The sequence below is a fragment of the Vicia villosa genome, unplaced genomic scaffold (genome assembly GCF_029867415.1).
Source record: "Vicia villosa cultivar HV-30 ecotype Madison, WI unplaced genomic scaffold, Vvil1.0 ctg.000732F_1_1, whole genome shotgun sequence".
Classification (NCBI taxonomy): domain Eukaryota; kingdom Viridiplantae; phylum Streptophyta; class Magnoliopsida; order Fabales; family Fabaceae; genus Vicia; species Vicia villosa.
In genome coordinates this window covers 572,136-577,500 of record NW_026705328.1, presented here as the reverse complement: position 1 = coordinate 577,500, position 5,365 = coordinate 572,136, and the positions used below count along the sequence as shown (strand labels likewise).

Below are 5,365 nucleotides of genomic sequence, written 5' to 3'. Positions count from 1 at the left end.
GTATATCATATGAGAATGATATATTTATATGAGAATGTGAGAATGAATCTGAAGCATTGGATTTTAAAATAAATGGTGGAGATTATAGGTGAATTTTTTTTCTCTCTCCTACATCATTTATTTCAAAATCTAGGAGAGAGAAAAAAATATTCACCTATAATCTCCGCCATTTATTTTAAAATCCAATGGTTCAGTTTCATTCTCACATTCTTGTATAAATATGACATTCTCATATATATATATATATATATATATATATATATATATATATATATATATATATATATATATATATATATATATATATTAAATAATTATATGGTAATCATACAAATTGAGTTGATTGTTGCATTTAAAAACTCAGATGAATTTTTGATGGTGAAAACTATAACATCATTAAGTTCTATTTGAAGTAAACTTCTGTAGCCCATTGTATATCATTAATATTTAATTGATTAAAAAGGACTTTGTAATTGTATCTATTAACCATTATCCATATGCGTCACAATATTTGGATGAATTACATCTTCATATAAACGTGGTTTCAATGAGAGAGTTCATGGCTAATCAAGTTTACTCAACTGTTTTTATGATGAAACTGTTTTTTTCTTCATTGATGACAATGTTCATGCACCATCATGTAGTAGTCAATAATTATATCATATTTGTATTTTTCAAAGCATATTTACACTTGTAATATCTATAAGAAAATGTGATTTGGATCTATATTTATATACTGGAGACCAATTAATTATATCATTCATTGTTGCTAAAGCCAATAATTTATTGCCCTGCCACTGTTAAATGCAATACTTAATATCTACCGGTGCTGCCAGATAAATCGCCAAAAAGTGTGCTTCCATATGAAACTGATCTCGTATGTGATGTGTTGTTGGCTCGAGCTTTCAGGAACTGTCGTATTCGGAAAGCTTCGCGATGAGGTGGTTGGCTTTGGAGAGATGTAGTGTCATCATCTTCTTGTCCTAAAGCCAACCAGGACAGCACTGTCAAAACATTAGAATAAGAAAAGATAAAAGCACATTCTTGTGTATTTGATGAATTGTGTGATTGTGTCTATTCTAAAGAGCTTATAGAAATAAAGCCAAAAATTGATTATGCACATACGGTTAATTAGAATAACATATAACCGTATAAAATAAATCAAATTCAAAACTTATTACATTAAAATTGCTAATATCATGTGGAGTGATTTACTGATAAACCATATTATGCACTTCAGTAGTTACCGTTTCAAGCATTTGTTGAATAAAACGGTTCCCATATTGATCAGCACTGCCAATAAGAGCAATTTAATTAACTTTATTTCCCTAATAATGTTGGTAAATATTACAAATGATTAACTAACAGAATACCAGCTAGGCTAAAAAGTATACTCGAATTTGATTGATTCCGTACAAACTGCCATCTACGACCACTGCTGTTTTTACAACTAAAGGAAACTCGTCCGAGTATGAGTAGAAACGATGTGAAGAAATGAAAAGAAAAACGATGTGAAGAAATGAAAAGAAAAACGAAAAAAGATTGTATAAGCTTATTTTTTAAAAGTAACCGTATAAACCGGACCTGGAAAACCAAACAGATACCTTTTGTGTTTTATCTTTGGTTTTACTGTGACAATTTTGCGTAAGCTCTTTGTAGAATCTGTAGCCAAAATGCATAATACATGCTATAGATTCATAAAACGATTTCATACATAGATTTCTTGTTCTTCATTAAGAATTTGATACCAATGAACAGAGAGAAAATGTACCACCTGCACAATCATACATACATAAAAATCTTCAAAAAGTTGAAAAGGAAAATTCAAATTACTTACCCTCTCCATTATCATCAGCTCTAATAACAATACGTGAGAAATAGGGGATAAGTTTATTAAGCCACAACAGAACAAAAAAAAATGGCACATAGAAGAGTGTGAGATGAAGAATTTAAAATGAGACCTGCTCCTTTTGTTCTTGAAAATAATTCAAACAAACCACACAACCTTTGATACTTCGACGATCATCGCTGCCTGCTCCTTTTGTTACCAGTACTTCAAGTACCTCATAGAAATTCATCAACATTTAAGTTGTAGTGCTCCCCATAGTCAGTAGAACAAAAGTAACCCACTGAATCTCACTCAACCTGAAATGTAATAAGAACACAACAGTAAACAATCTCCCAAACCATGAATTTTGGTGAAGCAGTCAATAATATAAATAATTTCTACATAAAAAATGGTTGTTCTCTAAACAGAATAACAAAGTTATCTTCTCAAAACAAAATTGTTCTGTCAGATAAAAAGAATGAACAAAAATAAAGCTATACCTACTATAACTCCTAGAATAGATTGAAAACAACAACAATATTACAATATCGTACAACAATATTACAATATCGTATTAACTGCAACGAAATATTACAATATCCATGAATATCAATATTCAACTCCCATCCATGATGTCCTCCAACAGCTTCACCAATCTGAAATAAAATGACACTATTAGGCCATTCTACACGACTCACTTTTCAACTTAGGGATTGAAAATAATGTAGATAATATCCTGCTTATTATATTTTTGTTTTTCAGGGACAATGTCAACATATTGCTTTATAGCATGGTTAGCTTTTAAATCTTCAGAGCCTATAATTACCTGCACAATTGTTACAAAAATTGTCAGTTCAGCCTCGAATGAGAATCGTTACAACCACAACAAAACATCGTTACGGCCGCGAAACACCAATACAAAAGCAAATTTTAGAATTAGTACCTGAAAATACAAAGCACAGAAAAAATCCTTTATAACTACAAAATTCTGAACTAAAACTTTGTGTTGTAGTGAAAAAGGAATCAAATTGTATTGTACAATGTTGTGATAATTCACACTACAATGACCACAATCTGAAACGCAACACTATATAGATCAGCCATGTACTTGAGCAGGCATAGTCAAATCTGCATAACAGCAACATTATATGGATCAATTATAATTCATAGTCAAAAGATGCTCTTAAGAAACATACATGGCAAATATATTCCGAGTTTGAGAAATATGCACCTGCAATCAATGTTCAAACACATAGTCATTTCATATTCGACACAATTCAAGTGATTTGATATCCAATATAAAATACAAAGAAAACATAAAAACTTTGAATAACTCTTATTAGCAAAAGTGTACCTTGAACCAAAGCTGGTGATACAAAACTCAGACTTCCGATTGTCCCACATATACTGCAAACTATACCAAAAAATAGGATATCAGAAAATAACTCCGACATAGAAAAATCAGAAGAAAAAAATATACAAACACAATCTGCAAATAAAATCATTTTACGCGGTTCCGAAGGGATTCCTCTTTGTTTCACCATCTGCAAAATACACGGCCGCAGAACCAACAACCAGAACCCTAAATCATCACTTTCTCAAAACAACCAAAAACCTTCAAAAATCGGTTGTAACAGAAGAAATGAGCATTATTCATGTTCATCAGAAAAGCCAGATACATAAAAATCAAACAAAAACCCAAACATTTTCTTTCATCATTTTCCAAATACATCAAACCCTTCGGAAAGTAAAGAGATAAAAGAAGAGAGATTAAAAGATAATAGGTTTGAAACGATCTCACCCAATCACATCAGCAAACGTTCAAATCCGCATCTGAATCAACAACAACACAATCGGACTCTGCAACAGATGCCAAAACGCATTCGTCAACTTCACCGCTCAAACACCGACATGAAAGTTTCTTCACCAACATTCAACACCTTCGACGTGTTCTTCCAAATCGATTTAGTTGAAGCAGAAGAAGAGATCGAGCGAGAGGTTTGAGACGGAGAGGTTTGAAGCGGCACAACAGAGAGTCTCTCGCCGGAAAAGAGAGAATCACCATCGCATGTGAAGACGGAAAATGGAAGATGAATCGGAAGAGAAGAGAGACAAAACGAAAATCCATTGGAGAGAGAAGGGTTAGCCGCCGCTGAAGAAGAGAAGGAAGTTTCTTTGTATGATGTTCAGTGTCGACAACATCTCAAACCCTAATACCCCTTCTTTAAAATTCAAATTAAAGTAGACATTGATAGAAGAGAAAATGGTAAAAGATTATTTTAATAATTAAAGTGATGTCATAGGTGTATAAAGACAAAAAAACCAACATTTTGCATATGTGTAGCAAAATGAGAAAAGAGTAGAAAGGTGTTTTCCACACCTATAACTTTTCTTATATGGTAGATATAACATTCCTTTTAGGGCAATGGCTTTACCAAATATATCTCAATAAATAATTTATAACAAATGAAATAAATAAAAAAAAGAACTACTAAAAAAACATTGAAATAAAAAAAACAACTATATGAAGAAAATAATGTGTTTTGATTATTTTAGAATATTTGTTTATGAATGAATACTGAGGTTTTGATTTGAAAATGTGTAATAATTTTTTATTTGAAAATATGTATTAAAGAGTGAATATTGAATAATGTGATTATGTTGTTGTTATTGTCTACTATATCTTAGAAATATGTCAATCTTCTTTATCATGGAGACTTTTTTTTTAGCAAAAAAGGATTATATATTAATAATCAAAAAAGAGGAAAACAAGAGACACAAGAGGGGAGCCAAGCCAAAACCTCTCAAGAACAAAGCCTAAGCCTAGGGGTTCCCACCTTGTCTAACAAGAAATCCGGTAAAATATCCTTATGTACAAAATTGAACCAAGAGAAAGTTTTGTTCTTTAAGCCGATATTAGCTAATATGTCCGCGCAAAAATTGGCTTCACGGAAGATATGAGAGATCCTAAATTCCATGTCAAACGTATGCTTCCAACAATTAAGCCAACGAGTTTTAATAGACCACAGCACCAAGGAATGGTTGGAGAAGGCTTTAACTACTATAAGGCTATCCGTTTCAATCCAAAGCTTCGACCAACGCATCTCATTGGCTTTCTCAATGGCCACAATGGCTGCCATGAATTCAGTTGTAAGAGGAGAACCTTTCCCCAAGAAAACACAAAAACTAATGATGTGATTAGCATGGTTATCTCTGAATATACCTTCACTGGCAGCAAGAGGTGGAGTGCCAGTAGCCGCCCCATCTATGTTGCATTTGATCCACCCAGTAGCAGGAGGACACCAGATGGAATCAATGCACGATCTAGGCAAACGAGGCTGAATGTTGACATCAAAATTCTTAAGGACAGAAAAACTTTGAACTGAGTTATCAACTTTCTTAGAAGTGAGCTTTCCAACAAGCTTAGCTCTTGCCATGACCATAGTGATGCAGCTCTTCTAATTCATCGACTTTCCTTCAAACCTTGTTAAATTTCGAGCATTCCAAATCTGGTAAATGATGCACACAATACTGGCC

The 5,365-nt window shown here is 32.7% G+C and overlaps 1 long non-coding RNA gene across 10 annotated transcripts; it reads right to left on the bottom strand.

Moving 5' to 3' along the window:
• Positions 1–666: 666 nt before the first annotated feature.
• LOC131630772 (uncharacterized) lies at positions 667–4,051 on the bottom strand. 10 transcript variants are annotated; one of them, XR_009292471.1, is made up of 8 exons: positions 3,339–4,051; positions 3,183–3,242; positions 2,868–2,956; positions 2,655–2,771; positions 2,424–2,484; positions 1,374–2,145; positions 1,248–1,293; positions 667–1,004 (listed from the first exon to the last, which is right to left on the bottom strand). It is a non-coding gene; the product is annotated as an uncharacterized LOC131630772 (long non-coding RNA). The 10 variants fall into 10 exon arrangements; XR_009292469.1 differs by having other exon boundaries at positions 667–983; XR_009292472.1 differs by having other exon boundaries at positions 1,395–2,145.
• Positions 4,052–5,365: the final 1,314 nt, after the last annotated feature.